This window comes from Venturia canescens, chromosome 9 (assembly GCF_019457755.1).
Source record: "Venturia canescens isolate UGA chromosome 9, ASM1945775v1, whole genome shotgun sequence".
In the NCBI taxonomy this organism is placed as follows: Eukaryota; Metazoa; Arthropoda; class Insecta; order Hymenoptera; family Ichneumonidae; genus Venturia; species Venturia canescens.
Window position 1 is genome coordinate 19,113,380 of NC_057429.1, and position 24,726 is coordinate 19,138,105.

At 43.6% G+C, this 24,726-nt stretch overlaps 1 protein-coding gene and 1 long non-coding RNA gene across 6 annotated transcripts in view; one reads left to right on the forward strand and one right to left on the reverse strand.

Moving 5' to 3' along the window:
- The first annotated feature begins 1,929 nt into the window (after positions 1-1,929).
- The window catches only part of rsh (radish), a 97,005-nt gene continuing 74,208 nt past the window's right edge, over positions 1,930-24,726 (forward strand). For 3 of the 5 annotated variants that reach the window (XM_043427660.1, XM_043427661.1, XM_043427663.1), the window contains exon 1: positions 1,930-2,048. The gene's annotated coding sequence lies outside the window, so the exon portion shown is untranslated. The remainder of the gene's footprint in view (positions 2,049-24,726) is intronic. The other 2 variants (XM_043427662.1, XM_043427664.1) reach the window with 1 other exon arrangement.
- LOC122415518 (uncharacterized) lies at positions 14,618-24,310 on the reverse strand. The gene is made up of 3 exons (XR_006261936.1): positions 21,638-24,310; positions 21,171-21,494; positions 14,618-15,273 (listed from the first exon to the last, which is right to left on the reverse strand). It is a non-coding gene; the product is annotated as an uncharacterized lncRNA (long non-coding RNA).

Here is a 24,726-nt window from a genome sequence, read left to right on the forward strand (position 1 = left end):
CGCATCGTTCAACTCCATTTGCCAGCAAGACTCGAGCAAATTTTCTCAATTATTCGAACCTCGAACTTTTTTGCATTTGGGGACAAAACCATCCAATATTTGTATTCGTTCCAACTGAATAAATTCGATATTTAAAAGGGCATGAATATACAGCGAGGAAATATTTCATTCATTTTGTTGAAACCGTTCAGTGAAACCCTTCGTGTTTACACTGAAAACAAAATTTTGTTGAAATATTTTTTTTTCCCGTTCTGTAAACGAAATTTGAATATCACGAAGCAGCTTCGTTGTACAGGAACGAATCTCTGGGGGGTAATAAAACATTTATTTACGTCAACGAATTATACTTTTCGATTCAATAGAATTTCAAATTTTTTTTTCCATTTTTTCAGCAAAATATTATAAAACAAAACCGAGTTAAGCAGTGAAATTAAAATTGAAAAATGATTGAAGTTCATAAAAGTTTTTTGTTATAAGAAAATTTTGGAAATTTTGCATTGAAGGCGTCAACAAAATGTTGGTTTTTGCGGAGATTGAAAGGAATAGATCCTCCGAGGGATTTGCTCCCAACAGAAATGAATCATCATGCATGCTTTGGGAAGCATAGAGCACGAGCAAGTCACACGTCATTTGCTCAGTGAAACAAGCAAGCGTTGGGGTCGACTAATCAAATGACGAGCAGCTCTGCTCGGCGTGTCATCCTTCCCTTTCGAAAGTCATAAATCTGCACACAAATTGAGAGCCAGGTTCGGAAAAGGAGTTGACGAAATCGCTTCCCAAGATTTCATATTGCCTTAAAATTTTATTTCTCGGAAAAATTTCTCGGAGCTTCGTTTTCTCGTTTCCTTCGAACTGGCCTCGATCTCCACTTCGTAGAAGCGTGAATTGCGTCACGGATGGGAGTCGGAGAAGTTACAGGCACTCCATTCGGACTCATCGAAATCCTGTAAGAACCGCAAGGACTCGGAATCGCTGTCGAGAATTGTGGAGAATTTTTTGCTCCATGATTATCCGAATGAAAGTGACTCGATAAAATTTTCAACTTTTCTCTCAGCAAAATTTTCAAGTTCGAGCTCGAATTTCCCGTTACATTTGGATGATGGCTCGGCTCGATTGATGGAGATGAAAAATACATTTTCGTTAGTCCCTTTCCACCGCGCTGCGTCACAGGAAGGAGAGCATAAGAAAACGTCTATCCAGAGGCTGCTGGGGTGGGGGAAGAGAGAGGGAAATCCACGAGTTTATCAGCGTTACGGCGACACGAGCATTCGTGTTTACCGCCCTCCGCACGCCTCGTTTTCCTTAGCAGGGGGAAAGAAGCTCCAGCCTCATCTCGGAAAGTCTTGACGCGCGAGAGTCTCGTTTCGCCCCCTCCGCGGGTTCGCGCACGCCCTCGACATTGGGAAGCGTCGATTTTTTCGAAAATGGAAAACTCATAAAGATCTTTGAGCTGTAAGAAAAAACGTTGGGACCGAGGAAATTCATAAAATCGGACAATCGTGAAGAAATCTACGAAAAGAGTAGCCACGCCAGGGGCGCGCGTCGGAAAGCTCATGCGAGCCTCAAGCCCGAAGCGTCTCTGCCAAAGTATCAGCTGCTCCGGGAAAGGCGGAGAGGTTTTCACCCCGCCCCACCACGATTTCTTTTCCCCCGCGGATTCGCGATCCGCGACAAGAAAATTTCTCCCGCATAATGCTCCATTAAAAAGCGAAATCCGCTGAAGCGATAATTGCCAGAATTTTACTGCAGCTACTATTTCAGACACTCAAATATGCACGCGAAGGTGAGGCGTGTTGCTCGCGATGAAAAGCGACACACGCAGTATCGGAAGAGCCGAGGGATCGGCGCTATAGCGACGAGGGATGATTTTTTGAAGAATAGGGGCGGCGGGAAGCTCGCTCAGGGCGCCTGCGCCCCAACCACGCCGTCGACTCGACGCTCTCCCGTGGCTCTCGTCGAGCGCGCGATCTCGAGCAGCATTCACGAGGCCGCAGACTTTGCCGAGAGCGAATCAGTCCTGCCGCATCGCCAATACGCGCCGCACAATCGTGAGTACTTTTATTCAACTCTACTCTTTTCTCACAATTCATTTTCATCGTGTGTACCTTTTTATGCGTATAAGTTTTATGTACATGTGCACACGAGCGTACTCGTGTGCACGTTCCATTTGTACGAAAATATTCAACGTTTTTGACAAGCCTCGTTCAACCACTTGTGACACCGAGTTTTCTTAGAACCCTTTGAGAATTCACTCGATGCTTAAAACGTTGGATTTCTGCACTTTCATTTACCCATATTTTTCCTCAAATTTGAAACAACTTGTGTCATTTGACAGCAAAAGAAAAGAGTTTTCATCCGCACGAAAGACTTCTCGATTTCGAGTTCCCCGAACTAGTCTTCCCTTGTATTTTATCGAAACAAACCGTTCGATCTGCGCGGAGACGAAAATCATTTTGAATCAAAGATGCGAAAGTAAACTTGCCAGAGTCCGCAGTTTGTAGCTCGATTGAAACTTGGTCGAATCGATCTGCAAACTTGTGGATTTTGGAGTATCGAAATTTTTCCGAAGAATTTCAATTCTCGCCGAGGTCAAGTGTCAAAAACTTTGGGTACGAGCTCGAATAATGCTTGCGTACAGAAGTAAGGTCCAGGCGATTCCTCGGTCGAATTTAAGGCACGGTTCGACCATGACGAAATGAAATTCGTTGATTGAAAATAACGAAAACAATCGATACATTAATTCAAACTGTCCGATCGTAGTTGCGTATCGAGGATGCTTGAAACACTAGTAAAATACATTTACATCATCGCTCACTCGGAGCTATCATGAATTAATCGAAGCCTCTAATAGCGGTGGAAATGCTTGCGCCGAAGGATGAAAATTCATGGGTGGTATCGAGGTCGTTTGTTGCCTTGGGGCAGGTGGCCAGGATCATTACTGAAATTGAAATATGCGGGGATGTTTAAACCACAGTAAATTCTAATGTAACATTTATCCGTCCGTTGCTCGTGCCTCGGACAACAAAATGTAGAAATGAGAGTTAGATTATTAGCCTATGTTGACCGCAATTGTGATGAGCGTAGAGGCGAAAAATTGGAGGAACTCGCGAGCTAGCAATTGGCTTGCTGATCATTAGGGCGGTCGAGAAGTGATCTCACTAATTGGGAGTAAGATTAAATTGAAAGACAATTATGAGATGAAAATAGGAGACACCGAAGGAACGGTTTTCTTGATAAAAACTGCATAATTAGCTTGGCCGAAAGTTGCTTCGAAGGAACGAGATAATGAATATTAGCACTTCACAAGGATTGTTCTGTTTCGCGTTCATGCAATCTCTTCCCACGAACAGACACTCTTTTATGTTCTTTATTCCTCTTACATCTGTCGTGGTCGAGTTTCGAGATGCTCTCGAGTCTCAAGCTCTTCCAGAAATGACTTTTTGTCCAATAGAAACAGAAGGGAGGAAGGAATGAGAGGGAGGACAGAAAAAGAGAAAGAGAAAAAGGAAGGAAGGGTTGAAAGACTCCGCGTGGTACTGTCGATCGTGAGCTACGTTTTATAGTCGTCATTATTCAGCGATAAACGCTCCTTCCTGGAGTTTAGTGCAGATAAATCATAAAGTGGTCATTAAATCGGCGAGTCGTGGATTCAAAAAGCGCTGTCATTACAGTCGTAAAGCATTTTTTCCTCGTTTCTCAGATTAACGGCTAAGCCGATTAGGAACGTGTCAAATTTGCGGAGAATTTATTCTATTGGGCTTATGTACACTTGGTTAAAACGTTGTAAAACTCGTTCTCAAATGGCCGAACGACTTTTCCGCTTGGTCGAGTCTATTTAACGAAATTCAAATGAAAAAATATGTTTCTACGTTTTTTTTTCCAAATTCTTGTTATCTGTAAAATGAGAAAATATTTATTCGCAGCTCCGATGGAATTCTAATTTGTTTATTTTTGTGGTAACGCGATCTCATGAAGAAATTCTCAATATCGAACGTTGAGCAACATACTCAACCCTCGACATCGACTTTATCATTATTTTTTCAAATATTCCTTGCTGCTGAATGCACGAGCATATATCCCAATCAAAGTTCCATGATAACTTAATAAAAACACTTCAGGCAACTCGTATCATCAAACTTTCGAAATTGGCATCATTGATCTTTGCTCACAACGCGAGTTTTCCGATGCGAGTGAGAGTGTGCCTCGATGTATGCACAGACTTTTCGATTCATCTGCGTTCGTGCATACTTTAGAACGTTTTTCTATTGGATACGAGCAAAAATACTTCTCATGGACTTTGACCGAGTCGTAGGATACGTAAACAAACGATTGAATTTTATAACGAGAGAACGACAAACAGGAATAACATAAAATGGAAATTGCCTAGCTCTTGAAACCGCGATTACTTCGCAAAATTGAATTTACGTTTTCATCGATAAAAAATTCTTGCGCATAAATTCAGCAGTTTTCACATGAATTTTTATTCCTTCCCATAAACTGATCTCGGCGGTTTCAATATTCAATGGATCTGAGCAAAAATAACAGAATGAAAATCAAACGAATTGAATAAGAGTCGATCGAATGAAAATAAATTCAATTTTCATCGCCCTCCACTGCTCAGAAATAAATTTCGAATAAAAATTTCATTTGGACTGAGTGATTATGTCCAACGAAGCAATATAATATTCTATGAAATTCTTCGATATTTTACAAATTAGTAAAATTCTCATCAGAAGACTTTATGAAGTTTGGCGTGATTAAATCCGCCGGGAAATAAATTGAGCAATGAAAATAGTTGAAGTTTCCGATACCTCGGATCGCCCTACGTTCGATTCGACTATCGAAAACCCGAGAATTCTTTCTGTCCACATCGATAAATCCAGTAAGAAAGTGTTGCAAAATCCTTGATAAAAATGAACTACCCGCGAATTAGTGAGCAATTGAGGCCTTGATTTTCCCATAATTCACCTGAAAAAGGCAGTCGTAAGTTTACTTTTCATAACCAAATGAAAACTCGATTCCACATCGACAGTTCCAATTGCATTGGAATAACTATTATCATAGCTACGTGTGAATCGATATTAAATTGAAATTGCGATTCCGAGGGTGGCTCAAACTGTATATCATTTTGTTTTATTTCCGACGGCGTAAGGAGTCGTGAAATAGACCTTTCATTCGCTCCTAACTTGCGGTTCGGTAACTGAGCTGTGAAAGCATCTTTAGATAGCATAGAAAACGCCATGTGTGTTTCGACATGCCCTGGTGGTGTGGACACGTGGAGATGGTGCAGTTCTCACTCGCTCTTTTCCTATCTCCCCCTCCCCCGCTCGCTTTCCTCTCTTATTTTCCTGCCATGCCGCTCTTCGCCTCTCTTTTCGCCTGAAACTCGTGCTCTATCTTGCTTTTTTCCACGTTAGAGTTTCGGCGCCTCGTTCCAATGGCAACTATCTAATCGTGACCATTCGCGGAATGGGATTGATGGTCGCCTTCGATCGAAGCTGCTCACCGACGAGTTACACAAAGCCTTGTTTCGTGTTAACATATCCATTTTATTTTTCAACCTCCCCCATGACTCAGACGCGCCAGTTCGATCGACACAGCGTGGAAGGGACCGCGAAATTAGGCTGGAAACAAAAAAAAATCGAATTTCCGTAGTTTCATTGGTAAAAAATCTTCTGATTTATCCTTTTCCAACTCCGTAGAATCACACTGAAACTCACATTTAGTGAAATCGAGACAAGCGAAATAAGAGGACGAAAGATTTTCTCGGTTCCCTGTGCCCTCGTTTTTTCAGGTAACCTTACCAAAACATTGTTTCGCAGTTCTTTTGGGAAAAGCGATTGAAATAATACGAAAGAGTCTGAAATAAAAGCGAAGGTTTAAAAGAGACTTGATTTTTGCCGCGATGCCTGAAGTTTATGAAAGTAGAGCAAGGAGCGCGGAGGGGGCGGGGGAGGGATCGCGAGAAATAAACAAAGTAAACAGACTTTGTTGGCATCTTTTTAAAAAAATGGTAGAAAAAAAAGTAGAATGTACGTAAGAGGAGTCAAGCTCTAATACCTTCTTTGAAATATTTCTCAAAGTCGCGTGGTCTATCAGAGCGTCTGAAAAATACTTTTATTTTTCTCAACTTCTTAGACATCTTTCTCATCTTTATTTTTTGCCCTCCACTCTTCTCGCTGCATATTGCTCTTGAAAAAAGCTCGTATTACCAGCAGAGGGAAAGAGCTTTTTCAACAATGCTCGCGAGCGTTCTCTCGGTCTCTGCCATCGTTCGATTTTCATCTCGGTTTCTCTTTCTCTCTCTTTCTCTCTGTACCTGCCACATTATCTTCACTAGGTCTCTTCCGTCGATATTTTATACTAGAGAAACTGGTACAAATCGTTATATTCCCGCACGAACGACAACTACCGTTCTCGCTCTTTTCCCATCTCTATCACAACGTGATTGGCGTAACAGAACGATATCGAGTTTTTCTCTCCCCTTCCCGCCCCCGGTTCGCGTGCTTCTCCAAAAAAGGCTCGAAAAAGAAAATTGAAAACCTGAGGGTAGATAAATAACGCGTGTGCATGAAACGTTGCTATTCGATTTATAAATCCCTGCGCGTATCGCTCGACAGTAATCGAAGCGAATTTAAACGAGATTGGAAGAGTCAATATCCCAACATTTTCATGATTTAACTAAGCATGCATCGAAACACAACAATAGTTTTCCAAAAGTTTCCACGAACTGTATCGAAACATTTTCTATTCAAATTCTTTTTTTTTTTCATTCCGCATTGTCGAGCGATAGAACTTCTAAAAAAATGGGTTTCGACGATAAGTCAAGAGGCGAATAAACGGCAAACGTAGCACTCCGCGTGCGAGCTCACGTTTTCTTCGTTCTTCTTCAACTCGCGAATAAAACGCTGATAAAAATCTGCACTAATGTAGGAATTCGTGGATACTCGGTGCAACAGAGTTATCTCTGAATGCCTAAAACGTAAAACAGGAAGATACAAAGCCCGCACATTTGATTGAACATTTATTTGGCGCAAGAGAACCGAAGTTCTCTCCAGTTGAATGTTGAGCTCGGATTATTTGAGGTGCTTTATGAGAAGCAAGAGCTTTTCATCGCAACAATGATGCGGCACGGGGTAAGTGAATGAAAAATGTGATTTTCGAGTGGTACACACAATGCGAGAGCAGCTCTTTTCCGAGCGTTTTCTCTGTGCTCCCTCGTCAGATATTTCCGCCTCTTTTGCCGGTTCCACGAGGAGCAGGAACATCGCGAAATTCGGTATGCTGCATTCCGGGCGTTCAGGAGAGCTCGCACATCGAGCGAGCCAAGGATCTCGTTTCCTTCGTGCAAGCCGAAGTTTCACGGGGCATAGGAAGCGTGGGCTGGAGTTAACGCGGGGCTCCGAGTCGGAGAGCGTGCTTTCGAGATTTTCACGAAATCCGATAACGTCGTGCGGCATTCGATGGAACACTTGTTCCCCCTGCTTATGCTCTTCACTCTCCGTTCGATGACGTATCCGTCACACTATTCGCTGGTAAACAAGTTTCACACCCATGAAATCTGAGCTGCAAATAGGATCATGGGAATGGTAAAGGGCATCGAAAAAAAGAAAATCTCAATTGAAAAGCGAATTTTCTTCGCGGCCTGCTCAAATACGAACGCGTTCGTGATCCCGATTTCGGAAGAGAAAAATTATGAGCAGAAGTCCTCAAATTATTCCGTATTTATCGTACACATATGGAAAGATATTTTACTGGATGAATTGGTTACAAAATTAAACTTTTAGCGTTCATATTGGTACGCAGTTTTCCGGTTAACAAACCAAACGCGCTTCCGCGAAAGCGTCTATTTGCTCGAGAAATCGATTTATTTGTATATAAATTTCATACAGACATTGACCAGAGAGTCGAGTCCGTTATTTACTTCCGTTATTTGAAAACGGAATTGAAATAGGGAAGTTTATGTTCGTGATTGATCGACCATGTACGAGAAACGTTGACGAGATTTTATGTATTTTGCACAGTCTACATTCTCATCAATATCAAACCTTCGTTTTATTCAGTTGCGTTCACTTTGTGTTATTAGTAACTTATTTAACTTTTGTCATTTCGAAGCTTTAGTGGTCGTTCAATAAAGGCGGTTGGGGGGTGAACCAATGCACGAAATATGATTGGGCGATTGAAAAATTTCATTTTCGATGTCTCAAAGGAGATAAAGAGCTCCGCTGCTGTCCTTCTGCGCGAGGACATTGAATGACAGAAATATGAGAATTCTAATGAAGCTGACGAAGCACGGATTGAAATTGGGGGATGATTAAATTAGCATTAATAATGAGTGGATTGGAGAGTCGGTTCAGGCTTCGCATTGTCTGCTTAATTCCATCAGTCGTGGACAGCATAATTCGCCAGTCGCGCTGCTTCGTGCTAATTAAAGAGGGATTCAGCGAGGCGAAAAGATCGCGCGATGTTTTTGATCTTTTCCACGGAGAGCTCATTGAGTTCTTGCACGATGGGCCAATTGCTCGTTCTTAATTCGGGTGTCAGAGCGTTGACACCGAAGACGCAAAAGCGACGGAGAAACATTATTGGGCTGTAAAACGCTCTTTTTGTTCCCGCTCATTTTCCGGTCCGTCAGCTCGCGTAATTTTGTCTCCTCCGTTTCCAAGAGTTACGCGAGAATCTAACGTAATTGTTTCGCCTTAAGGGGGCTCTCCGGTGTGAGTAACTTATTTCGAAAGTTATTCATCAATTCCGGCTCAACTAACTCGCCGAGTAAATGATCATTTTGTCCGCGTCGAATATATACGGAGGAGAATACAAACACCCGGAACAAACGTTTGTCATCGTCGTTTCGAAGCAAACTCAGCTCGCCGCTTCGTTGCACTCGTAAATTTGAATTATCCAACAAATCGCGATCCCTCGAGCCCGAGCTCTTCAAATGGAAATTCTGCCACACGGATCGAAGGATTGAGAAGATTAGTATAACGAATGAATTGTATTTGCTGAAAAATCATGAAACTATCGATATTCCGAAAGGAAATTTTCATCCAGAAAGTCGAATCTGATCCAGCGCTCGTAGAAGGTCTCGTGGGTGGATGCATTTCCTCGGATATTTCATTCTCACGTACATACCCGAAAAAACCTAGCAGCGCGCCACGATGGGACGTTTTAAGGGTCGGGTAAAAAAACGGTGCAAAGCTTCGGGGGTACGCGGAGGGCGGAGGGATCGGGGAACGAGGAGAGAAGCCTGACGTGTAAAATTTCTTGTTCCGAAGGTGCGTAGAGCACGTGCTCGCTTGTTAAAAGTCGGGAGAGGGTGCAAAGGGAACCGCGAATGGAAATGAAAAAAATGAGAAATAAAAAAGAGGAAGAAAAGAAACGGGGGAAGCTATCAAACGTGTAAGACGTCACGTAGAGGAGGGTGCGAAGGAAAAACCTTGTCAATACGTCGAGCTCCTTTTCCCTTGCAAGTACACGAGGGCGGAAAATCTGTGACCTTCGAGCGAGCCCCCGCACATGCACCCTGGCTGAGAAATCTTCCAAACGGGAGAAGAACGAAAGAACAAAATAATAAAAAGTATTTTTAGGTTACGTCACGTAAAGCTTTAGTACCCAACACTGCGACGGACACAAAGACTTTTCACACTTTATATTCTCCATCGCGTGCTGTTTTCCGCCGCTTTTCCATACCGCGTCGCATTAATCACGCCGCGAAATCCCTCGGCGCTACCGACTTTTCCATCATTGTGTGTGTGTGTGCGTGTGTATTTGCGCGCCGAGCTTTTCCCTCGCCTATTTTTCGTTCGAGGAATAAAATTATGATCATTATTCTAATGAAGCAAGATCCGTGAAAATGTTCGAAATGCGAATAAAAAAAAGCTGAGACCCTTTTAGAGGGAACGAAGTTGAAATATAACGGCTTGATCATACATTACGAAATATGAACTTACCAGATTAAGGGATTATTGTCCCGTGTATTTCAGATTTTAACAACTTTTCCATTTTCATAAATGAAACCGAGTTACGGATGTGAATAATTTCGTTATTTCGACACAATTTCGTCTACCAAATCCGTTTTTTCGGATCTCACTTCGTTGAATTGTTAACAGCCGCGTCAAGACTTTTTCACTTTGAATCGGGCCTTAAATTCGAGTTCTAATGCCTCAAAAGGTTGTTTCTTTTCGAAAAATGCAGAAAACCAAATAAATGTTCGAAAAGAATTTCTCACATTCGCAATTAGATCTAATTCGGTTGTTACTTTTGATCTTTTTCTCGTTTTTCCGAATAAAACCTTCGCGTACGAATGCCAAAAAGTAAATACTGACTTATCGTCCTTCCTTCAGGGACGGTCAACGAAACCATGTTTTTAAAAAACGTGCTGCGCGGCTGTTTGTTCAAACCTGCCTCAGTAATTTACGCTCGAGATTTACGGTGCGAAAGAAAAATTGTTTGCTCTCAGAGGATGACCGGGAGGGACGAATTTTTTACCCCTTTATCTGATGCTTCGAAATAAATGTGTGGTCCCCTTAAATATTCAAGCCTGCGGGTTATCAGACTGGCAGGATTACATTTTTTTTTATTCTACTGAGAAATCCTCTTTCATGCACATTTCGATGCGGGGAGTAAACGAAAGATCGAACGTTTTCAAGTAGTTGAAAAACAAAACAGCAAAAAATATTGCACGATGAAAAAGATGAACGAATTTGAGGTGAAATATTAAAGAAATTCAAACTCGTCGGCACAAAATTGACTTACGTCGATCCCTGCCAAATGAATTTTTCACAAAAAACATGGCTGACGTTTTCGAGTCGAAAAACCTAAATGAATGAAACTTTTTATTGAATTTTATCAAGTGGATAAACGCGTTGTTTTGTCGAGGGATAATTAAACGTAAAAGACTGAGAGTATAAAGCGAAAATAATGTTTGTCTTTATAAACTCGTGGATTTTTATCCAGCAGCATCTTTCCAGCGTTTTCGTTTGTGGTCAAGCTAATGGTATCTTATATAAGAACTGGAGAAAAATACTTTACGGGAGTCGGAGTGTGACAAACGCGCGTAGTCGCGTTTAAAATATATGCGGAGCCACGAATTTCCACCCGCTTGAATTTCATCATATACATACTCGAGTTCGTGAATATCCAGAGGGTAATGAAAAGCACGAACGCGGGGAAAACTTTTGTTCCGAGCACACAGAGTCCCGGCGTACAACGTCATAAAAGGAGAATTTGCGCATTTTTTAAAAAGAACATTTCATTTTTTCGCTGAACATCCGACTCCCAAACGTTTTCGTCCACCTTCTGAATAGTTATTAAAAAAAAAGAAAGTAGAAGATGCAAATTAAAATTGGTCCGACGTTCGCTTATCGTTTCGTTCATTCCCAAAGGCTCTTTCTTATCGCGATCACGTTTTTTTTTTTCAACTGTATAATTAAATCGTTTATCTTATACCGCAAGATTTTCATTGAGAAGCTTCCTTGAGCCGTTATAATCCCATCAAACTGACGGATGTCGCAAAAACCCTCGGGCAGCGAAAAAGTCCGAAGTCTGAGGAACTTTGTTCGAAAATCTCGCACACAATTCATCATCACGCTTCATTATTTCTTAGCAGATTCTTCCGACCATTAGTCAAATAGAGTAAAAAATTAATTGGGCGTTAATTGTTGAAAAGTTGACTACGAATTTGACGAATTCTCGCCCGAATCACGAAGGGTCGACGCGAAGAAGAATGACGACGTTATAGTGAGTCCTGAATCTCGAATCAGCCAGGTTCGGAGAACGAGATGCGAGTCCCTCGATCAACGTGACGCTGAGATTTTTTGAGCTGGAAAGCACGTCGATGTGATATCCTAAACGAAGAATGTGAGTCTTCAAATACAAAGTATAAAACTGGCTCAAGTAACGTCGCAGTCTCATCGAACGAGATTTCGCCCCCATATTTTTGTACCCCCTCAATCAGCGGGGCGGATAGAAGTGAATAAATTGAAAAATGGGAGAGTAAATTCGGTAATTCCGGCCGCTGTTACGCGCCTCGATTGTTCAGAAAGGGAGCAAATTCAACAGGAGAAATTGGTCACTGTTGACGGAAACGAGTAGTTATGATAAGCGGAAACGCATGATGCGAGCGAGTGCGTTATTCGGATGTGCGAGCGGGCATGCCATTTACCGGGGGAGTATTCTCGCATAGTTTGGCAAGCAATTTTGAAGCCATTGGAAAGATGAATTGTATGGTTTGCCGTTGAGCTGTGTGCGTTGTACAAGCGGAAAGGGGAGGCGGGCGAGGCCGCTTAATTTCATCGGCTGCGATTAATAGCGGAAATATTCGTGTACTCGCGGCTTCGAGGCATGAGCTTCTGATTATCGTTTTCAACCCTGATAATGATAATGTGTACCTCGACCACCAATATTTCGCCCATTGATTTGACTCGGCAAACATGGCTGCTGCGTGGCTCATCGTACATGTTAATTGTTTATGAGTTTATGTTACGAGCGTGGTCAATAAGTGGATTCGATTTGTTCCGCTGATTTCCGAAATGCGCGTCACCATTAAGAACATTTTCGAATTTAGCTTGAAATTTAAGTTTTTCCTTGATTGCTTTCCACGCCTTTGTATATTCGAGTTTAAAAATCTAACATTTTCATCCGATGGAGTTTCTCGAGGTTTTTTATCCTCGCGAATGATTCAACGGCTGCAGTTTCGTTGGTAAATTAATATGCGCGAGCCGCTCACTCACCTAGGAAACCGGGACCCGGTGCAATTCTATGCTAGATTTCGTCTCCGGGTTTTAGGCTACGGAAATCATTGGAACCTCCGGGGATTCGGACCGCTCAAGCCCAATCTCCGAAGACGAACAACAAACGCATTAACCTCCAAGCGTACTAGACAATAATCTACTTATGGCTGTTTCATTACTAGAAAATCAAGCTCCGAATAGCTTGAAATATTAATTCGACTTATCTCCATGAATCGTCGACGAAATCGCTCTCTGAGCTGAGGAGTTTGATTAAATCCTAAAAGCCCATGGACTTGTGTGTGTCTTCCTGGTATTTCATTCGGCTCCAAAGCTCGTATGAAATCTTTGCTAATAAAATTCGAGATTCTTTTAAGTGAAATAGAACGATGTTGAAGAAGCGTTGAACGAAGAATGTTCGATAAAACAGTGCGCAGGACTATTCGATGACAAAGCTGTTTCAATCGGAGCTGCTGTGTGGTTGGAACGGTGATTGGAGTCGGGCCCGATAATGCGAGAAGTACAAAGAGAATCTCGAGTTTCGCGAAGGCTCTTTCGTGCCAATTGATAGCTTCGAGCAAACAAATATAGTTTAAAGGAGAGTCTCGCAAGCAGAATTCTCGCACCTTTGGGTTCAATCAAACTTGGACTCTCAAGTGGAGTTATAGCGAGGCAGGGAGTCGCGTGCTTCCAAGACTTTTTCGAGGCCAATCCAAATCGCGTTTGAGAATGGTAGCCGAGCAGAAACGCGAAACGCCGCTGAAAAACTATGAGAACGTGATAATAATGACGAAGAAATTTCAATTCTATTCCCTGTCGTTTCCCAGACACACGTTTAATTTTAATGGACAAACTTCTTGGCTAAGAACGTTCAGGCAAAATACCAAGTTTCCGCTCTTTTCGACCCTCGCTCCATTTGCTCCTTTCCTCTGCGAATCAACACTTTGTTATCATTAAACTCGAACCAGCAGAACATTTCATCTCGTTTCGTCAGTTAATACACGGAATTTATCGGTCAACTATCGGTCGAATTTCAAATAATTTACGCGTTTATAAAAGAACGAGCCATCGAGTTGAAATCAATTATTCAATTTTACATTGAGTTCTGGCACAGCGCAAATTTTTCCCCAGTTCTCAATAGTGCCAAAGTAACTTTGAATAAGTTTTTTTTTATTATTATTGAATCATTGTGAAATGATGACGAGACGAAACAAGTTTCAGAGAAAGCATCCAGCGATGCTTCGTGTCTCTGTGTTGGGCCGTGCGATGGGTCCGATTGAGCCTTGCACGCAGGTCGATTGGCTAGAATTTTTTGAGCCTCCTCGCGATGAGATTAGATAAATATTGTTCCTTCGTCACTAGATGCGAGTTGGTCGAGAATCCAAACGCATAAGAATTTCTGTAAAAATATTTCACTCGTTTCGATTCCCCAAAAATTTAATAGACAGCCTTGGCCTCGGGTATCCACGTCATAAAAAATACTGAGCTTTTAATACTTTCGTGACTTACCAAAACATAAAATTTTCAAAAGATACCATTCGAATCAATGGAAATTAACAATTCGAACCTACAGAAAGCCCATAAATAAAAAAGCTAAATGAAAAATCTACAAAATTCCCGTCGAGTCCCTTCCATTTCGGGGATCATGCCAATCATTGAACAGACTTCAAACATTTTTCTATTTCCACTCTGCCAATCACAACAATTTGCAAAAGTCTCAAGCAATATCGAAATTTAACAGTCCAACGAAACAAGCTCTTTCCTTATCCATTCAACGATCAGTTTACCCGACAAGTGTAAGTTTCGTGTCGATTAATTTGACCCAAATCTTGTTAGACTCGTTGATACTAAATACTTCTCCCCCCCCCCCCCGCTCCCGCCTCCTCGCTCCTCTTCCCGCTGCTCTCGCCTACTTTGTTATTCGTATATTAACGTGGTTCATTAGAGGTCCTATAACTTGTCTCGAGCATATACTATCATCCAGTTTCCCGACACACTGAGAACTGCTCGTGCACAAGAAACTTTCTTAAAGTTGTGAGCATTGTACGAGTAAATAACGATGATCCTTGTGTACGAAGCGAAACTTGCAAATGTGTTGGCAAACTTGTTCTTGACGAGTAAAACGAATTTACGTAAACAGGCAAATTATACTGAGCCACGAAAACATCATGAACGTGCTACGGATTTGAATATCCTTTAAGGGAGACCGGTGCGGAAGGCAAAATGCTCGATAATCATGATCATTCGGTCGAACTTTCGCTCCATTTTTCTCGAGGCACACGAAAAACTTTCACCCCTTTTTCCTGTTGCGAGGAATTTTTATGAGGCTCTACGAAAACTCGTGCGTGATGTATCGAGATTTAAACCTCCAACGAAAACGTTACGGCATCCGAACACTTTGCCACACATGGGAACCGGAATCGGTTGCTTCGCACGTTCGATTCTCTTCGGGTTTTTCGCTCTCCCACGCACTCTTGAAGAATCGGTTACCAAGTGCGTCCATTCCTCGGACTTTGAGGCTGCAATTCCACGTTGGTAGTTTGCCCTGGAAATGAAAACATTTTCAAAATTTATTTCAATCAACTTTCCCACCGAAATATACGACATTCGATATTCCGTATCGAATCCCCAATGAAGCAATGCGTTATAAATAGAAATGAAGGGATATGAAATATTTAAAAATTTGAATCGATTAATTCATGCGGTACGAATAAATCATGAGAGTTCGATGAAACTTGTTTCGCTCATGTCCCATAAAATGTTCGATAATTAGGAGTGTCGTGTACACTTGATGTATGGAAAATGAATGTACATTATTTGGTCCTTATCAACCGAGTGGAGGACGGGTATACAGAAATAATGAAAATTAATATTGTCATCGTGCACACGATCGTGCGTCTGGTAGACGGAGGAGCGTGAATTCTCATGCTGAAATGTAATTGGGCCACGGAATAATGACGAATTCAGAGTGTGCGGAATTAATGAATGATTATTTGAATTTATATTTCTCGACGAGTGGAGCGATCCGGTGCGAGGGCATTTGAGCGCTCAAATTTGTGGCGATTACGAGTAAAAACGGTACAAATGTAAACAATATTAAAAGCATTTGAGGTGCGCGGATAAATTTGAAGTAAAAATCGAAACTCCGAGATGCTGGAGAGCGGCAGCTGAATCCCGGTGGTATTAAATCAGGAATTTACACCGCAGGATTAATCACTCGACCGTTTCTATCTCTCGTGTTCTCAGCCTTCTCCAGTTCGTGCGATTCCTGTTCGAATAGACACGCGCTCTGATCCACGCAGATTCTACAGGATTTATGAGACCGTATGGAGCGCGCGGCTCGGATTAGCGTACACCAAAGCAAAGCAAGCAGATGATCTCTCGATTGGCACGAGCAATATCCTACTAGGGGTGCGTTTCTCTCTGTGTTTATCATCCAACGCGTGTCCTCTCGACAAACACTTTGTCGGAAGTGAGAGGGAGGAAGAGTCGAGGAGAGAAAAAGTGAGGCAAAAGGCAGAGGGACGCGAGGCGGGCTAAATCCGCGTTATATCAGAGGGATAATTTCCCCGGAGGGGTAGTTTTCGCCTTCGCTCGCTATATATCGTTAATGAAAGCTCTCTCTCGCTCTCTCTTCCTAGTTTTTCGTATATGATTTTTCCGCTCTTTCTCGGCGCATATGATACACCGAGAAAAACTCGATTTCCTCTAGTTTTTCGATCGCTTTTCGCGTATCAACTCTCGAGGTTCATTCCGCAGAATCTTTACCGCTTTAATACTAACTCGATGTGCTCGGAACGATTTTTCCCCGGGTCCCTAAACAAGTTAGGCTCTCTCGCGTGCACTCAAATCGACTCCATCATATTTTGTGCGATGCGACTGAGGGCACGAGTACCGGAAGCTTATTTATTTCGCGCATTATGCCGCACTCGGAATTTCCCCGGTATAAACACATCCTCGAGCGTAATTCTATTTGGGGGAAATAATAAAATTATCGCTGATTTTAGTATTGATAGAGATCAAAAGTGTGTGCGTGTGCGTGGGTGCAAGCTGGATCGGGACGTGCGCTCTCACCGCATTTATTGAAAGAGAATGATTTTCGTTCAACGGATATTTTCGGCAGGGATTGCGTCCTCTGTACCACAAAATTTTCTGTCGGAATTATTTTTTCTGCCGTCTGTTTGCGACGGGTTTATTTAGTACGTTTATTAACATCGTTAAATCTACTGAACTAAATCAATACAGATTATCAATTTGCTCTGTTGAAGTAATTTACGTGAACAAAACACGAATTTACTGACGTAAATAAAATTCATCGGGTTTGTATGCTCTTCGTTATGGATAAAAGGACTTTTGTATATGAATCAGTAACCAACGGAGTTATCGATAAAAAAATTCACGACTATGTTTGATATTTACGAAAATTTTTATACGGAAAATGCTCTACAGAGCAGTTGATTCAAGTTTTTTCGTATTTTACATCCCCAATGGGCACTTTCGAGCTGCATAGTCAGCGGATGCGTTTGCATCTACTTTCGGAAGAGAATAACGTCAATCGTGTGCCGAATGGTCCAAGATTCTTGGTATTTCGATTGATGAAACTGCATTGAAAAAAACTCCTCTAGAAAATGGAAAGCAGCCAATCCAGGGCCCTCGTATCGGGGCTTTTCGTCGACATTGCTAAACGCGAGACTCATAGTTTCAATTTATATTTGCATTTTCCACGATCCCTCGGCTTCGAGAAGTTAGCATTTGAATAGAAGAGCATATTCGAGGTACATCTTCGTGGTTCGATCACGTTTTTAGGAGAACGAAAGCACCAGAAGTACGACGAAGAGAGAGAGAGAGAAAGAGAAAGAGGGAGAAAGCAGTTGGCAGGATGGCTTCTTAAACCGAGCGGGAGAGGCGAAGGAGTTCGTTATATACTTTGACGTTCATGTATACATAAAACTGCGAGAGGGTTGGTGGTTGTTCTCTTCGGTAAAAGCTGCTCCGCCACCTGTTGCGATAAAACTCTTTCGCTCGACACGACACGTATTGGTGGGCATATACACGGGCATGGAAGCAGGCGCGCATATACATATTTGTAAGTGTGCGCGAGGGCTGAAGCCAAACGATTCGATACTTCGAATATCCTGGCCGGGGAGGGATTAAGGGCGGGGAAAAGCTTAGAGCGAAACGTTTGTGGTAAAACTGGGTGGCGAGAAAACGCAAGCATTTCGTAAGTCACGTCACGTTTCTCGGGGTCGTGAGCATCACCGAAGCGATTGCGATAGGAAGATCTGATCGAATCATTTGTACGTGATTCCGTTTCAATCGAAAAATACGATTCGTTTTGGGATCCCTGCAGGTTTAACTCCCTTTCTATTGTGATTTTAAAAAATTCATTTCTTCCGAATCTCGAGTTATCCGTTTTCACGATCGTGACACTACCAGTTTATGTTTACGTGAGGAACCGATTAATCGATCGATCGTATTTCTATATGTGCTGTTCGATAAACGAGTCGCGAATCGATCGCGCGCTTCAGTTGTCGCAGCTGATCGAACCTGACCGACGAAAGGTCTCACTGCCGGGGGCCCCCGCGACAGGTGACGAACAGAAAATCGTCGTACCGATTTATCGACTGCACTCGACCGGGAAATCGACCCTCCATGCAGCTTTTTCGACAGCATATGAAACTGCTTCTCACATCGATTCACACTTTTAATTGCTGAAAACAAACATGCAGTAACGGGAAATAAATACGGACAATCGGGTCGACAGTTTTTTTCTGGTTCGTTGACGCGAAGCCTCGTTCATCTATTGAGACAGCTCCGTCGAAATTTGTTTCCACATTTCGAAATTTCGAAGCAAAGGATTTCGATCGTGCCAGAATAATTTTCGCTGGATAAGTAGTCAAACTTGGTCGTTGACGATTCGTCGTTGGCCGATTTAAAAAATGCAAATATTACGACCGAGCGATTGATCGGCCATGACTCTCTGGTTGCAGAAAACTTCTGCTTCATTCGGAACGAGATTCGTACGTGCTTCGAGGCTATCCGGGGCGAGTCGGTACCGCAGGTTGGACCGTTCGCTGGAGGATTTGATAGGAAATCCTCTAACTCGCAATCGAGTCTTTTGGCTCGTCGAACGAATCGTTTCCGAATGAAAAAAAGACTCAAACGAAAAGCCTGAGTTCGGCTACGATGAGACTCCCTCCTTAAAACCCCCCGACGGTTTATGCCGCAAAAAAAGCGGCGTCAGCTCGTCCCAGGATGAGCAAATCAAGTGATGGAGCTCGCGAGGGAGAATTATAAATGTAAAAGTGCAAGCTAATTTTTTCATCACTTTGCTAAACAGGAAGCACGCCCAAGCTTTTAAAACATTCAGCGGCATTGTGAAATATTGTTAGAAAAAAACGGGATGAAAAAAGTAGCGAGCACGAGGCGATGCCGAGGGTAGGAAAATGTCCGCGGCCCCTCGCAATTCCTGATCCATTTATTCCAACCCCATAGCTGATTCCTCTTTTCTCCCCATTATTGAAGATGTATAAAAAATGTGGGTAAGAAAAAAGAAGCTCGAGGAAATTGTGCTTCCATATGAGAGAACAGATTTCTCAGATTCCCTCATCAAATAATGATCCGCGTCGTGATGGAGCATCTCTCTCGGTGAATACTCGGCGATATATCCGCGCGCATATTCTCGTCGATTCACCCGTTCCCCTTGGGGACTGAAAAATAGTTTCCCCTTTTATAAGACGTAAGAAATCGCTTGAGCGTTTCACGCGAGTCCGATGGGGGTTGCGATCTAATTCGAAGAGATGAAAAAACGCTGGGAGCTTCTATTTTGGGATTTTCGATTGAAAATTCTGACGAGGATCAACGCTCTCGAATCGCACTATGTTTCTCGTAAAAGAATAATGTTTTTTGAAGATTAGATGAAACCTGCCAAACAACAGAGGAGTCCGACGTTCTGCAAACGCGAGTTTTATTGCGCAGGAGTCCGCGGTAACGAGTATTCGTAGATCATTGACCCGAGCACGTGAGGATTAATCCCCAGGGGTCGGGCCTCTTCCCCCGAGTGCCCTCCGCGCGAGAACTTACTCCGGAGATTAAGCATCGTTTCCCTCGGCCCTGATGGCACGGCGGAGGCCCTAAATACACGACGAATTCTCCGGATATCTTGAGCGGGCTGTCTCGGGACGAGACCGAGGAAATACCAAAGTTATCAGCGTCCACGACGACTCTGTTGATTTTCCCGTGAGAAAACAGACTGCGGGAGAAGCAAAATATGCTCGGTGACCATTCGGACGCGTTTGAGAGACACACCGGCCGAGTGACGTTGCCCCGATATCTCGTGAAGTCAAGATTGATTGTGCTCTTGGTGATGTCGCGGAGCAGGGGCTCGTCCTCCGATCCAATAAAGTTAGGGGAGTCTTCGAGCTCAAACGTACTTTACAAGAAGTTATGCACGCTCGAGGACCGGCTCGATCGTAGCTACACCAGCAGCCGAGCGCTCCCTCGACATCTTCGGATATCGCTTGATGAGTCAAATATTGGTCAAGTCCGAACGACTCGGCCCCCATTCCCGCTCTGTTTCTCGGGATCACCGCGGAATAAGACGCTATCCACTCGAACAAGTTTGGACCCAACGAATATGGCAGGAAACTCGCTCGATGCTTAACCTCATTTCGGAGTAGCTCCTCGCCGTAATCCCGGAGAGTGTGCGGTCTATAGAGATGAGATAGTCGCAGTAAGATATAATCAGCGTTGTTACGTATTCCCTCAGTAACCTGTTCGCGAGCTGTCCGAGCTATCAAGTCTAATGATGGCCATGCATCTGGTTTACTGTCCGCGAGCATGACGGGCCCTTGCCAACCATGAATCGTAGTCGCATCGCGAATAAGTATGAGCCTCGAAATCGTTTTTAGAAAATTCAGATTCGATGGAGTGTGCCTGGGGAGAATCGAAGGGTAATGTTTAGTGTGAAATTCACTGTTAAATTAACCGTGATACGTTTGACTGCACGGCCAAGTTAAGGAAAAGTATTCGTGTGTGTAAGGCACTGCGAAACTTCAAAGATTTTGCGGAATTTTGAGTTCTATAACAGTCAATATTGCAGACATGTGGTGTAAAAGGCAACGATGAAAAGAGCAAGTCTTTCTTAAAGAATAATTGGAAGAGAAGAAAAGTAAAATATGAGGACAAGTTTTGTTCGTGAATCTCGAAGAACGGAGTCGTTTTTAAAATACAAAGAAATATTGTAATTCGTTGAATTTCGAAATAAAGTATTTCGAATTTATTGTATCCGATCCTACAAATAGAGGTCAAGATTGGCTCAATACTTCGGTTAAAGTTTCTACTTGGAGCATTAAATATACTATTTAATTTATAAGAAAACTCAATATTTCTCCCACAATAAAATCATGAATTGCAGCTCGCCACCGCTCTGTCGTTGCTCACCGTGATTTTTCAAATCAAATTATCCGCATGTGTGTTGCGTTGATTGCATAATCGTGATGAACGACGTTACTGAGGGAATCCATTAGGTATCAAGGCTCCGACGTACGTCTGGTTCCTCAGCACTAAAGATTTAATCTCCGGTGGTTCGCTCCGGTCCAGTGGTTTGTATGGGAATGATATTAACTGGAAATACCCATGGACAATTGGCGACTCCGTTCCAATTGCATTGCCGAGCTTTCACAGTGAGTTCCGCATGTGCGAGGAGTCCGGAAAATCGGGACTTGCGTGCGTGTGTGGACGCGTGTGTGTACGTTTCTCTCGATCCTGTTGGAAGTGCATATACATATTCGTACGGTGTCAAAGGGTTTCGGCTCGCTTTGATGCTGGCGAATCTTTTGACTCGAGTTGAGAGGGAACGGGGGTGAAACGAGTGAGGGAGACGGACAGATTGTTAACGTTTGCGTTACGGGAATAATGGGTGCGAGCTCCCGCGCCAGCTTCCGATATAGTGGTTGTAGCTGGTGGTCAGAGAATTCACTGCGAGCCTGTCAAAAGGGGCCTCGTATAACGTCGTCATCGGGATGCTCCATTGCTTATGACATTATTGCACACGTATAACTTGCGTACTATTTTGCACGTGAATTGCTTAGAGTTATTAAGTTCGGAGTTTCGGTGTGTTGGGAGCATCGTTACGAAGTTGACGTTGCTGCAGAGTTTGAGCGTCAGAAGCCTTCCTCTTGCCTTCGTGCGTTCGGCTCTCTTCGTTCTGGATTCACAAATGCGGTTTAATGCGAGCACGCGTGTTGGGCTTGCAGGTAGGCTCGTAACGCGGAGGACGAGTTCCAGGTGTGGCTCATGACAATAAACTGTGCGCATGTAAATGTCCATGAATGCGTATTGCGTTGAATCTCAGGTACGTGGTCGCACGTGTCGACTCGGATCGAGGTGACTGTCTCTGGTCGTCGCGCTCGACGCGTTATTCCAACTGATTCGAGATTCAGTGGCTGCTTGGATGTAGAGAACGTCTCGAAATCGAGGGAACGAGTCTGACCGAGGTTCCGAAGTGGGCCCGACGGCAACGACCTCGACGAAGAGTCTTTCGGCTGTGTTCGTGGGTTCATATGGGTTCACGGGAGCCAGGAACGGAGAGGAAGGACTCGACCAAGCATCGTGTCAGTGGGGAAACAACATCAATGAAATTCCGGTCAGATGATGGAGCTGGAATGTATACAGAAGGAATCCCATCGGGGATGAGAAAAGGTTGTTCGGATATTCGCAATGGCCGAGCGGGAGTGAGCTTAAATAGGTTTTTACACTGGCTCCTCCATTGACAACATCTCTTTTATTTTCCCTCGCAGTTACCTCGTCTCCGTTCACGCTCTCGGATAAATATTAGCAGAGTCCAATATGGAGTGGAAGTCTCGTCCCTCCGCTCTGTTTTCATTATCCCCGTCGTCCCTTCGTCCAAGAGTTTACGCTGCTCGCCGCATCAATAGCAACGAACGCGTTTACTCTGTGGACGTGGAACTTTGTGACTTGGCTGGCGCAAAAACTCGTTACGCACAGAAGCGAGTGTGCGCCGGTGTTGGAGAATTTCGGGGAAAGCCAACAATGTTCCCTGGAGGAAAACACCGCCACAGGGAGACCGAGGCTCTCCCACGCGAGGGTCGATCGAACGTCCTCATGGCCTGGCAAATGTTCTTACATTAATTCTCCCCCCTGAGCTTTCTCTCTACTTTTCTCTTTTTTCCATCGAAGCACACAACGGAGTACGAACGTTGATGATATTTGAGCAACCTCTGGTGCAAGATTCATACTCTCCGTACAGTGTCATTTGTCTCCCATATTTATCAAACGCTTTATGCCTGTAAACAGAATAATGTGGGGCACGAAAAAGCACGCCTCATTCACCGCGCTAAACAGCGGTGCGGTGTAGCTGTGTCCTGTTTCATACCTGTCAATATCGAGCGTACGCTCCGCTGGATGCTCCATTAAATCGTTTCTCTGTTTTCTAGTATACAATATAGCTGGCAAACGCGTAGTTCGAAGTGGACGCAGAGAGAATATCAAACGTCATTTAGTTTCGTTGACAAACGTTGAACGATTGTTCAAATGTTTCTCAGCACGCGATACCGAAAGTCGTTTAATGATGTCCGTGCATTTGAGATCTCTTAACAAATAATTTCAACTAGTCGGAACGTCGGAACTCGAGCCACAAAACCTCAATTTTTCGAGCGTTTAACCATCGCGAGCGAAAGACTGTTGTTTCAGCATTTTTCTCCGTGCTAGCCCCTCGTTTATCGCTCGAATAAAAAACCGAGCTAAGAACAGTCCCAAAAAGGTGGTGTTAATAAACAGAGTGAGTAAATTTGTCGCAGAGAGTGGCTCGATGTATACGTCAAAAGAGAAAATACCGTCAATTTACTCGGAGCGTAAAGTATCCCGGAGTGAGAAAAAGTGGTGGAGTTGAGAGGAAAAGAAAATAGAGTTAAATCGGAAGACACAGTGACGATCGTGAAAGGAGCATTTTCTCGAACCTTTAAGAGCTTTCCCCGGCTATATACGTTTGCCAGTAATACCGCGTCTGTGGACCTTGCTATCCGATGATGCACATGTCTCTTTGCCGGAGCTTGTACAGAGTTTTATCAAGTATAAGGCAAAGAGAATTTCCTCTCTCCATCGAGGAGCGAAGATACATGCGGATAAAAGGAAAATCTCGGAGGAAGCTTTCTACATGTGTAAAAAATGAACGTAAAAAAGCGAGCGAAACAAAAGTCCAATCCAGCAGGAGTGACGAGGAAGAAGCCCAAGCAAATGAGAGAATAATCGAGAACACAGAAAAAACTCTAAGCTTTCCATAAGAAGCCACGAGGAATCCTCGCTCGATGGGGCTCCAGGTATCGATGTGTGCGGGCTATGGGGGTGGTTTCATATTACCAAAGACTCGTGCACCGTCGAGGTCCTCTTCACAAGCATATTGACCCAGTTTCATGGCTTGACCCAGTTACCTCCCCCCTCTACATTTCTCTCTCAGTCTGGCTTGCCTGTAGCATTGGGCCGATGGTGGGACCTCTGCACGTACACGCGGCACTGGCCTTCCGTCCACCGCTAAGTTGGCCTCTGCTCAGGCCACCGTTCTCCCTTCATTCACAATACACCACACCGTAATGCACATTGCATCTGTGCGCGTGTCTTTCTCTCTGTGTGCCGATACTCCACATGTTACAATGCACATCGTACAGGCACTTTGTAAGTATAAGAGAGCCGGAGAAGTTGAGAGGAGCCAACAGGTAGCCGGGTAACCGGTTGCTCGTTGTTTCTCCTCTTCGCTTGCCACAGTTTCCAGAGTGGCTGGGCACTATAAATAGACACATCCAGAGGATAACTCCCCTCGCTGTGCTGGACCGGTGTCATCCGTGCTATAGCTTCGGTAGACGTCATTTAGCCTTTATACATGTACACACGGAGACTCGTGCATCGATATACATACGTGTACTTAATGCCGTGAGTATACGTATATATGTACAGTCCGGACACTGGAAGCTCTTCCATACAG